Below are 12,701 nucleotides of genomic sequence, written 5' to 3' on the forward strand. Positions count from 1 at the left end.
GAAAGGGCTATTCTAAATAGAAAAGCAGCAGGATGCTACAGAAATGAGAAACACACAACTGGAAAGGTGATAACTCATGAATTACAAATAAAGTAAACATGAAATTATAAAAGAAGACATACAAATCACTGAGAATGGGAGAGGGAGGCAGGGAAATATAGAATATTTTTTTCTTTCTTTTTTAAATTTTTTTAACAGTAGGATGGGTTTGAGATCATGTTACTATCAGTTTAATAAAAACAGTTATAGTAATGGGTTGATAGATTTACAAAAAAGGGTAACCACAAGCCAAAAATTTACAAAGGAGTCACAAAAATTAAATAAAATCCATGATAATACAAAGGAAAATTACCAAACCACAAAAGGAAGAAGAAAGGAACAAAGAGGATATACCAATTCAACTGCAAAGATAAGTTCAAAATGGCAATAAACACACATCTATCATTAATTATTGTAAATGTTAATGGACTAAATGCTCCAGTCAAAAGACACAGAGTGGCAGACTGGATAATAAAGCAAGAACCTTCAATATGCTGCATACAAGAGACCCACTTTAGGGAGAAGGACACATATAGATTGAGAGTGAAAGGATGGAAAAGTATATTCCATGCAAATGGAAAAGCCAAAAAAGCAGGTGTTGCAGTACTGATTTCAGACAAAATAGACTTTAAAACAAAGGCCATAAAGAAAGATAAAGAAGGACATTTTATAATGATTAAAGGAGTGATACAAGATGAGGATATTACACTCGTTAATATATATGCACCCAATATAGGAGCACCTAAGTACATACAAGAATTACTAACAGAGATAAAGGGGGATATTGATGGGAATACAATCATAGTTGGAGATTTTAACACTGCATTAACATCACTAGACAGATCTTCCAGACAGAAAATAAACAAGGCAACAGAGAAATTAAATACTACAATAGAAAAACTAGATTTGGTGGATATTTTCAGAGCATTACACCCCCAAAAAATAGGATATACATTCTTTTCAAGTGCACATGGAACATTTTCCAGGATCGATCATGTACTTGGGCACAAAAGAAACCTCAACAATTTTAAGAAGATAGAAATTATCTCAAGCATCTTTACTGACCACAATGCCATGAAACTGGAAATCAACAACAGAGAAACAAAGGAGAAAAAAAGGAAAGCATGGAGATTAAACAATATGTTATTGAAAAAACAATGGATCAATGAGGAAATCAAAGCTGAAATTAAAAAATACCTTGAGACAAATGATAATGAAAGCACAACCACTCAAAACCTACGGGACACAGCAAAGGCAGTGCTAAGAGGGAAGTTTATAGCGATACAGGCCTTCCTCAAAAAAGAAGAACAATCTCAAATAAACAATTTAACCCACCACCTGAATGAATTAGAAAAAGAAGAACAAAAAGCCCCAAAAAGCAGCAGAAGGAAGGAAATAATAAAGATCAGAGAGGAATTAAATACAATAGAGATTAACAAGACCATAGAAAAAATCAACCAAACCAAAAGCTGGTTTTTTGAAAAAGTAAATAAAATCGACAAACCTCTGGCCAAACTCACAAAGAAGAAGAGAGAGCACAAATTAGCAAAATAAGAAAGGAAAATGGAGAAATTACAACAAACAAAATAGAAATACAGAATATCATACGAGAATATTATGAAAAACTATATGAAACCAAACTGGATAACCTAGAGGAGATGGACAAGTTTCTGGAAACATACTGTCCACCAAAACTGAATCAAGAAGAACCTGAACACTTGAACAATCCGATCACTAGAAAGGAAATAGAAATAGCAATTAAAAATCTCCCTACAAGTGAAAGTCCAGGACCGGACGGCTTCACTGGGGAATTCTACCAAACATACAAAGAAGAACTCATACCAGTCCTTCTCAAACTCTTCCAGATGATTGAAAAGGAGGGAATACTCCCAAACTCATTCTATGAAGCCACCATCACCCTGATACCAAAACCAGGCAAAGACACTACAAAAAAAGAGAATTATAGGCCAATATCACTGATGAACATAGATGCCAAAATCCTCACCAAAATTTTAGCAAATAGAATCCAACAACACATAAAAAAGATTATACATCATGACCAAGTGGGGTTCATCCCAGGGACACAAGGCTGGTTCAACATACGCAAATCAATCAGTGTAATACATCACATCAACAAGAGAAAGGACAAAAACCACATGATCATCTCAATCGATGCAGAAAAAGCATTTGATAAAATTCAACACCCATTTATGATAAAAACTCTCACCAAAGTGGGTATAGAGGGAACATATCTCAACATAATAAAAGCTATATATGACAAACCTACAGCCAGCATAGTACTCAACGGTGAAAAACTCAAAAGCTTCCCACTAAAATCTGGGACAAGACAAGGATGCCCACTATCACCACTCCTATTCAACATAGTCCTGGAAGTCCTAGCCACAGCAGTCAGGCAAGAGAAAGAAATAAAAGGGATCCAAATTGGAAAAGAAGAGGTAAAAGTGTCATTATACGCTGATGACATGTTACTATATATAGAAAACCCTAAAAGGTCCACACAAAAGCTACTAGAGCTGATTGAAGAATTCAGCAAGGTAGCAGGTTACAAAATTAACGTTCAAAAATCACTTGCATTTCTTTACACTAACGATAAATCAACAGAAGAAGAAAGTAAAGAAACAATCCCCTTTAAAATAGCACCCAAAGTAATAAAATATCTGGGAATAAATCTAACCAAGGAGGTGAAAGAATTATACACAGAAAACTATAAACCATTGATGAAGGAAATTAAAGAAGACTTTAAAAAATGGAAAGATATTCCATGCTCTTGGATTGGAAGAATCAATATTGTTAAAATGGTCACACTGCCCAAGGCAATCTACAGATTTAATGCAATCCCTATCCAATTACCCAGGACATATTTCACAGAACTAGAAAAAATCATAATAAAATTCATATGGAACCATCAAAGACCTAGAATTGCCAAAACATTACTGAAGAGAAAGAAAGAGGCTGGAGGAATAACTCTCCCAGACTTCAGACAATACTATAGAGCTACAGTCATCAAGACAGCATGGTATTGGTACCAAAACAGACATATAGACCAATGGAACAGAAGAGAGAGCCCAGAAATGAACCCACAAACTTTTGGTCAACTCATCTTCGACAAAGGAGGCAAGAATATACATTGGAATAAAGACAGTCTCTTCAGCAAATGGTGTTGGGAAAACTGGACAGCAGCATGTAAAACAATGAAGCTAGAACACTCCCTTACACCATATACAAAAATCAACTCAAAATGGATTAAAGACTTAAACATAAGACAAGATACAATAAACCTCCTAGAGGAAAACATAGGCAAAACATTATCTGACATACATCTCAAAAATTTTCTCCTAGAAGAAATAAAAGCAAGAATAAACAAATGGGACCTAATGAAACTTACAAGCTTCTGCACAGCAAAGGAAACCAGAAGTAAAACAAGAAGAAAACCTACAGAATGGGAGAAAATTTTTGCAAGTGAAACCGACAAAGGCTTGATCTCCAGAATATATAAGCAGCTCATACGACTCAATAAGAAAAAAATAAACAACCCAATCCAAAAATGGGCAGAAGACCTAAACAAGCAATTCTCCAAGGAAGACATACAAATGATCAAAAAGCACATAAAAAAATGCTCAATATCACTAATTATCAGAGAAATGCAAATCAAACTACAATGAGGTATCACCTCACACCAGTCAGAATGGCCATCATTCAAAAATCCACAAATGACAAATGCTGGAGAGGCTGTGGAGAAAGGGGAACCCTCCTACACTGCTGGTGGGAATGCAGTTTGGTGCAGCCACTATGGAAAACAGTGTGGAGATTCCTCAAAAGACTAGGAATAGACTTACCATATGACCCAGGAATCCCACTCCTGGGCTTGTATCCAGAAGGAAATCTACTTCAGGATGACACCTGCACCCCAATGTTCATAGCAGCACTATTTACAATAGCCAAAACATGGAAACAGTCTAAATGTCCATCAACAGGTGACTGGATAAAGAAGATGTGGTATATTTATACAATGGAATACTACTCAGCCATAAAAACCGACAACATAACGCCATTTGCAGCAACATGGATGCTCCTGGAGAATGTCATTCTAAGTGAAGTAAGCCAGAAAGAGAAAGAAAAATACCATATGAGATCGCTCATATGTGGAATCTAAAAAACAAAAACAAAAACAAAGCGTAAATAAAGGACAGAAATAGACTCACAGACAAAGAATACAGACTTGTGGTTACCAGGGGGGTGGAGGGTGGGAAGGGATAGACTGGGATTTCAAAATTGTAGAATAGACTACACTGTATAGCACAGGGAAATATACACAAAATGTTATGATAACTCACAGAGAAAAAAATGTGACAATGAGTGTGTATATGTCCATGAATAACTGAAAAATTGTGCTGAACACTGGAATTTGACACAACATTGTAAAATGATTATAAATCAATAAAAAATGTTAAAAAAAAAATCATGGCAGCCAGAATGAAGTGTAAAACACTTTTTAAGTGCTGAAAGAAGAGAGCTGCCAGTCTAGAATTCTATATGCACCAAACCAAACCAAACAAAAAAACAAAACAAAACAAAACAACCTTCAGGAATGAAGGTGAAAACATTCTCAAGAGAATCTGCTGCCAGTGGACGTGTTCTGCAAGAAGCGTTAAGGAAACTTCCTTAGAGAGAAGTAATACCAGAAGGAAACGGAACACCAGTAATGAGGGAGGTGCAAGCGAAAAGGGAAAAACTCTGGGTAAATAAAGTGGGCCATCCTCCTCCTCTTGAGTTCTTTAACATGTGTTTGACAGTTCAAAGCCAAAGTTATACTGGCTGATGAGGTTTTCAACATTAAACGATGTAATACATATGAAAACTACACACAAAGGGGAGAGAATAAAGGGGCCTATGTGGTGCTAAGGTGCCCAGAACAGCGGCTAAGTCAACAGTAGCTCCCTTCTCTTATAAAAAGTGGGGCCCCAGGGACCCAGACTCCCCAGCTGCATCCCAGATTTCTTGGTTTGGCCGGTACCAGTGTCCATTTGGAATCACACACCCTTCCTGACAAACAGGTCCTGAGCCTGAATCCCTGGAGAACAAGGGCCACCAAACAGGTCACTTCAATCTCCGTCCCAGCCAACCTTAAAGGACGGCCCCCGCCTACGGACAGGCCCTCCTTCCTCCACAGTTTACTCGCCAATAGCCACTCCCCTGGGGAAAGAATTACTGCTCCCGGAGACAAAGAAAACAGAAACCAATCAAGAGTCCAGTAGACAGAAAGCGGCTAGAAATGATGAACGCAGAGAAGAAGGGCCTCCGGTGGGCGGGCGTCCGAACTCCTATTAGACTGGGCTGAGCATCAGACACACGGGGAAGGAGGTGGGGAACTGAGGGAGTCCTCGGTACCAGAGTCCCCAGGTTTTCTGAGATTTTTTGTCCTCCTTTGCCCATGTGGAGGGAGGGGTCACGCAGGCAGGAAGTGCCCTGGATCCAGTTAGTTGTGTTTTAAAGCTAACCAGGTAAGAAGCTGCCGGCAGAACAGCCACGTGTGCAGCCCTGACCTCCTCTCCTCCCGCTCTTCCCTGCCAAGGAAATGTCCAGATACGCATCTGTCCATTACAGACCATGGACGTGACAAGGGACAGACACCTCCTCCTTTAAGGGCAGCACCGCCTTTTGGTGGTGGGAGGAGAGAGACTGTTTCCCGAACTGTGGGAGATCTGGGATTTCCCTCTTCCATACCAGTGAAAGTAACTGCAGTCAGAGCTCCCCCTCCGAAAAAAGAATGAAATAATGCCATTGGCAGCAACCTGGATGGACCTCGAGGTTATCATACTAAGTGAAGTGTGTCAGACAGAGACAGATTCCACATAGGATTGCTTACATGTGGAGTCTAAAGAAATGATATAAATGAACTTTTTTACAAAACAAAAACAGACTCACAGACACAGGAAACAAATTTATAGTTACCGAAGGGGAAAGGGAGGGAGGGGTAAATTAAGAATTTGGGATTAACAGATATACACTACTATATATAAAACAGATAAACAACAAGGACCTACTGTATAGCACAGGGAACTACATTCAATATCTTGTAATAACTTAGAAAAGAATCTGAAAAAGGATATATTTATGTATAACTGAATCACTTTGCTGTACACTCAAAACATGGTTAAGTCAACTATACTGCAATAAAAAAAAATTTTCTTTAAACCTCCTTTGGGGCCACCAGGGCAAGGGCTGGCTTCTGAGTCACCTCCCTGGGTGACAGAGGAGACCACCCCCACCCCTTCCTGGGGACCCTTGGCCCCTGACAGGCACTCTGGCACAGGTCACCTCCTTCCTTCCAACTCACACTATGCACACACTGACTGGACAAAGGCTCTGAGCCGCGGAGACCTCGCCAAGTATCCCTCTGTAACTGAGGCTTCCTTCTTTCTGAGCCATGCTGGTTTTTAGGAAACGGAGGTGGGAAAGCTCACACCTCTCTAAGGACAGCAAGGTCCATGTGAAGCATTCCAGGCAACTCAACATACAGAGCAGAACAACCCAAGCAGAGAAAAGAAGAGGCCAGAAGGCAAGTCACGCGGGCAGCGCGCTGTTCTCCGGAAGGATGTGGCCGGCAGGGAGGCACCACGCTCCCCATGCTCAGCCACCGCCTGACCCAAACCTCTGCCAGTCATCGGGGCTGGAGAGAGTCGCACCCCGAGGCTCAGGAGAACCAAGGGTGATGGCTCTGGGTCCTCTGGGGGACTGGCTCCCAGGCCGCCACCTCCATGGCTGGATTTGTGAGTTTGTCCTACAGTGATTTACCCCAGTTCCCCACTGCTTTCCCTTGACTGAGCAAATGCGAATACCTTCCTAAGATCCCATTCCAGACTCTCAGTGTGAGCATGAGATCACATATGCTTCTTGGACTCAGAATCCCCCAAAACATTACTCCCCCATGGGAGTGAGTGTCATCTCACCAAGTGCCTCTGATCAGACCGTACCTGCTCGGTTGTCCTAGCTCCCTGGGAGACAGAGGGGGAAAGATGGAGGGACAGAGAGAGGGGCAGAAGGAGGGAAAGCGAGAAAGACGGAGACAGAAAAAGAGACATGGGGTCGGGGGAAAACTCACTGCCAGGTCCAATGACAGAGCACCATCAAGTCTACAAAGTGCTCTGAGGTGTGAAATGAGGTGTTTTATCAAACATTTTAAAGACTTTTATGCCACTCATTGCAGGAGCCACATTCAATCACATTTTTCTAAACATTTCCCCCCCTTACAAATTTGGATTTGAATACAAGGATGACATTTTCAAACATCTCAAAACAGTCACTGCTCCCTCCTCCCACATACTCGCCTGAGGCCTTCTGCCACCCCTGAGCGTGGCCGTGGTTCCTGGTATGACGTGCTCTTTAGAAGGTCAAAGCCACCGCTCCCTACTGCTGCTTCAGCCAACAACAATCCTGGGAGAGAGCTGGGCTGGTCTGGGCTGTTCTTTTCCATAAGGTTAACTATTTCCATGATTTAGTACTTTTGAATAATTAAATGATAATTACAACCAACACTCACTGTATGCTCACCACACACCAGGCACTGCACTAGCACTCCATGCTGATAACCTGATTTAATTCTCGTAACACAGGAGCTAGGTCATCATCATCTCCATTTTATGGCTGAAGAAATATTAAGGCTTAGAAAAGCTCTTTAAGTAGCTTTTTAGAGAGAGAGTTTTACATAGCTGTCTAAACCACGGAGCTAAATGAACGGACTAGATAAGCTCACGCAGTCTGACCGCGCAGCCTCGCTGTGATGTAAGGAGCTGACCGTGCTCATTCGGGCCCGGAGAAGGATGCTCCAAGAGCTGCCAAAGACTGGAGTCGATGAACACTTCCCTACTGCAGACAGCAGTCTATAGGTCTTCCTGTTTGGAAGTGATGCAAGCAAGGTCTGCTTTAGCCACCTGACATTTATTCCAAAGCATTTAAAGATGTTTCCTAATTTCTGTTTTGGTAGAGACAGACAAACAGGGAGGGCTGAGCCCTTTTAACTCACAAATGCTAGGTTTTTATATTACTTTTTCAGTAATATAAAATATAATATTTCCCTTAAGGGAAAAAGGAATGATTTTAAAATAATAACAAAAGAGTAAAGGAGATGTCTGCCCAGGAATGGGAACAAAACTGTTACACACTAAATAATTCTAGACTTTGTTTTACTCGAGTAAAATCCCAAGATGTCAGGGTCCAGAAGACGGTGCGGGCCAGAAGGTAGACAAGAAAGGGCCAGGGGAAGCAGACAAGGAGCTCAGGGGAAAGGCACAGACTCACGGAAGGAGATCTGAGATGAGAAACTGAGACCCAGAGCAGAGAAGTGACAGGGGTGGCGTGTCTGCAAAGCCGCACGTTGGTTCATACAGAACCTCGCCTGGAACCCACACTTCCTGCCCACAATGAGCAAACCGGAGAACCAGGGACAATGCAGGACCACTCCTGCCCCTGGACTGGTTAGTCCTCTCTCCGCTCAGTGCCAAGGCCTAGCATTTTACCACTCCAAGGCCAAAGAACGGAGCTGCTGCCTCTCTTTCCTTCTCTGAAGGAGGCTGTGCTGACGTGGACAGATAAAAGGTGTTATTTTGTAGAGTTCAGGTCACTCATTTGACAAACATTTATTGAGCCACTACTGTGTCCTGGGAACTGTGATTAAGTCCTGGGGACACAAAGATAAATAGGAGCCAGGCCTTCCTTTCCCAAACACCATCTAAGAGACAGACACAAGTAAATGATTATAGCAAGTGACAAGTGCTGTAATTCCAGGATGCAGATGCTAACGGGAGCCCAGAAGTAGGAGTACTCAGTCCTGCCTGGGGAAACTTTAAAGATTGCCTGGTTTGGGTCAAATCTGGTAGGAGCCTGCCAGTCAGACAAGGGGGAGCTATTCTGGAGAAAACGGCATGAAGCAGCAGGCAAGAGGCGGTCGACACCCCCGACCCTAGTCCAGCTAGTTCAGGCCTATTCTGACCTCGGTGGAAGGTTGGGAAGGATAAAAAAAAACAGTGCCAAGTTGCGCACAACTTCGCTTTGTATTTGAAAGTAGTCCCTAAAACCCTAAAACTAAAACACAAAACCAGTCCCTTTTCTACCCTCAATAAAATGGGAGCTGAATTCTCTAATACTTGGGGCAGGGGGTTAATATTTAACAAGGATTGAAATATGTAATTCTTCACTCCAATCCTGCTTTTTAGTATAAATACGTGGTTTTTTAAAAAGCGTAGCTGACAGATGTTTACCTGAATGTAAGTGAAGAGAAATGGGTTTCTGCTGTTGCTTTGCTTCAAAGGCATCTGAACAGCGTCCCAGGGCTGCTTCAGGTGTACCGCCCCACGGCTCTCAGGTGCCGGCTGCTCCAGATGGCTTCTCTGCAGAATTCTAATCTACGGTGTGAAAGCGGAGCTGATTTTCTTTCATCTCAAATGCTCAGCCAGAGGCAGCCCCTGTTTGGCCCATTCTTTGAGGAGAGGAAATGGTAAGTAGGAGCAGGTTTACAGGACAGAGAGAAGGGAATGAAAAGATGGGGCCGACACAGAACCTGTCAAGTTTCCGGAAACTAACAAGCTCCCTGACGTTACCAGAGGCAGATCAGAAAGGCAGCTAGCTGCCAACGTGAGTCAGGCAGACCCACGGCGGGGCTGATGCTTCTCTGCAGGGAGGGCTGTCCCGCGTGCCAACTGCAGCTCGGTTAGCAGCACAGAGGCGGGAAGCACCTCCCAGTCGTGACCCCAAACTGTCCCTAGATGGTGCTCCCGGTTGAAAATCCCTGATCTGGATTAGCTTCGAGCAGTACCACCACCAGCATCTCAATCCTGCTAACTGCTTCCTTTTGAAAATCCTTCTTGCTAGTATTGCTGCTACCTCCCAAAAGAAGCCCAAAAAAGAATAGTCACAATGGGTCTCTGACAACACACGAGTCCCGATGTGAGAGAGTTAGGGACCTACAGGAAACAGGGAACCTTGTGCATGGAATTCCCTTGATGAGAGGACGCTCCAAACGGCACTAGTACTCAGCTGTCTCCAGGACGTGGAGAGGATGGAGGTGCGTTTCGTTTGTTTGGTGAGATGTTCGTGTGATCACCCAGCAAATATTCTGGATATACAGTGTGTCAGGCGCTGCGCCTGGTGAACAGGACAAACAGAAGTCCAGGCTCCAGGGAGTGTGTGTTCTCGTCGGAGAACAGAGGAAAGCGGACATCGCTGCAGTCTGTCGTAGAGGCTCTGAGTGAAGCCACGGCACGTGCGGGTTAGCGCTGCGCTGTCCCTCCATAGCCACCCGCCCCGTGTGCCTACTGAGCCAGGAAACGTGGCTCATCCAAATGGCAACGTGCTGACCACAATCCCAGACTTGGTGCAGAAGGAGAAAGTAAGCTGCCTCGTGAACCATGTTTATACTGATCATTGGGCCTGCTTACTCATTCACTGTGGCTGCTAGAAGCTTCAGCCCATGCACGTGGCTCAGCCCGTCCTCCTGTTCCCTCGTCCTGAGAGACCTCCACCACCAGCGCCCGGCCCCGGGGAAATGGCAAGTTCCCGGGCTCTGCGGTGGGAATGAACTCGGCCCAGCTGAGGACGGCAGGGCTGAGGGCTGTGCACTAAGCAGGGGCTTGGAGGCCAAGTTAAGGAGTTGAGATTTCTTCCCAGGAGCAACTGGGAGAGCACCGGAGGGTCTGCATCATGGGAACACCATGACCAGACTTAGACTTTACAGAGATGCTGCGCTCTGGTGGCTGTCTGGAGAGAAGGCAGGCATGCAGGCACGGACAGAGCAGGACCCCTGGGCAGGAGGCGTCAGCCCTGAGGGACCCCTCAGCTGTCAGCCACTCCAGGTGTCCTCAGAGGTGAAGTCCGAGATGCTGCCTTTCCCCGTGGGGTATGGGAGCCTCGTCAGTTCCCCTTACGTTACACTTTGATTATGTAGAAGACCTCTTTCCCCCACGAGGGCAGGTAAGTATTTTTTTTGATTACCCAAATCGGGCCTCAGGATGCTGAGTGATTCTGCTGCCTGATCAAGTTCAGGGGGTCAGAGCAGCTTTCCTCCATTAACTGGCTTCCTATTTCCTTTGTACAACCGCCCAAATTAAGTTTAAAATCAGGGGGCAGGGGCCTGAGGTTTGTCGCTGTTCTGTTCCCATTTAATTCTTTTACTTCATTCTTGGTATTTACTATCAACTCCCAGTTCAGTTTTCTTCTCTCGTGAGGTTTTCACTCACTTTTCTTGGGCCCTGTTTTTGTATCTTAGTTTCCCAGCTCGCCCCCGCCCCCAAGCCCCTCACTCACTCAAGGACGTCAGCGGAACAGCAGCCCTCCCAGCTCATTTACTCTGGCATTTTCCGTTTGCTCTGCTGTTTCTAGAGTCTCATTTTCCCCCAGCTCACTGGTCATTTTTGTCACTGGTGAGTCACTGGCTCTGAGTCATGCCTGGCTGTGATGCAAAGGCCAGGATGACGCCTCAGCGCACACCTGGTCTACAAAAGGCTGTCACTAAGGGGGACACTCACAGGCTTCCCCATGTGGATTCGGTGATGAGGAGGAAAAATAATCCCCTGCTCTCCGCTTCTTTCCCCTCCAAGCCTACCATTTCTCTCAGCTTCTGTTGGAGATGATTCCTTTGGTGGAATGTCTGGGTCCTTTGTTTGGACCCTGAAAGGCAGGGGAAGGAGCCCAGGGAGCCCCAGGGTTGAAGGCTTTTCTTCCATGAGGTTCTTCTCTCTCGTACAACGTGGAGCATCCCCAGCGCCCCACACTGGGCACTGGGATCACGCTGCCTTTTGAGAGCTACGAAGATGCCACCAAACCACACATGAAACAAGGAAGGATGAGAGCCGTCCTGGATCAGGAGGTGGGGAGACGGCACGGGAGTACAGCGTGGTACCTGGACTGGATCTGCCTGGGTCTGTGCGCCAGCCCTGCCCTTACAAGCTGGGACAGGAGGCATGTCTCTCAGCCTCTCCCTGCCTCGGCTTTCTCATCTGTGAAATGGGGAGGGCAACAGTAGCAACCCCATCACTGTTCTTGTGAGGGCTAGTGACAACCCCCTCAGAGCACCTCACACAATAAACAGGAGCTGCAACACCACCACCTTGATGCCCTCAGGAACACAACATCTACTGTCCCTGCCGCCTTTCTTCCCTGAGCGCTCTGTCTTCGCCTCCTTATCACGGCTAACCCTGAAGTTTAAGGAACCTGACCTGAAAATCAGGCCATAAATAAAAGCTTTCCCCACACCCTAGCCTCAAAGCCCCACATTTCACCATTATAGACTCATTTCTTCCGAGCACCTTCCTTCTAAATATAAAGCCCTTGGCAGAGGTGTTGTCATCAGCTCTGAGGACCTGGGAACAGACCAGCCTATCAGGTCCTCCCAGAAAAGGGTCTGAAAAGGCAGGAGGAAGGAAGAATGGAAAGCAGGGACGGAAGCACAGCCCGTGGGGGCTGGCATCCAGAGGACATTCAAGGACACCAGGTCTCTGGAAGGAGACATGAGAAACTGGAGGAGATGGGGGGATAAGGGGGACCTGGGTGAGACAGAGCCAGAAATAAAAAGGTCCCTAAAGGCGAAGGAGTAAGTCACATTGGCTATCTGGCCGGCAGCCTGCCCTGCTCTCACCCTGCCACCCCTA

General features: G+C 45.0%; 1 protein-coding gene across 7 annotated transcripts in view; it reads right to left on the reverse strand.

Moving 5' to 3' along the window:
• The window catches only part of KIAA0513 (KIAA0513 ortholog), a 58,340-nt gene that overhangs the window by 40,686 nt on the left and 4,953 nt on the right, over nt 1-12,701 (reverse strand). For 2 of the 7 annotated variants that reach the window (XM_074349318.1, XM_074349315.1), the window contains exon 2: nt 9,318-9,461. The exons of the other annotated variants lie outside the window; for them this stretch is intronic. The gene's annotated coding sequence lies outside the window, so the exon portion shown is untranslated. The remainder of the gene's footprint in view (nt 1-9,317; nt 9,462-12,701) is intronic. 7 annotated transcript variants of the gene reach the window in all.

This window comes from Camelus bactrianus, chromosome 21, assembly GCF_048773025.1.
Source record: "Camelus bactrianus isolate YW-2024 breed Bactrian camel chromosome 21, ASM4877302v1, whole genome shotgun sequence".
In the NCBI taxonomy this organism is placed as follows: domain Eukaryota; kingdom Metazoa; phylum Chordata; class Mammalia; order Artiodactyla; family Camelidae; genus Camelus; species Camelus bactrianus.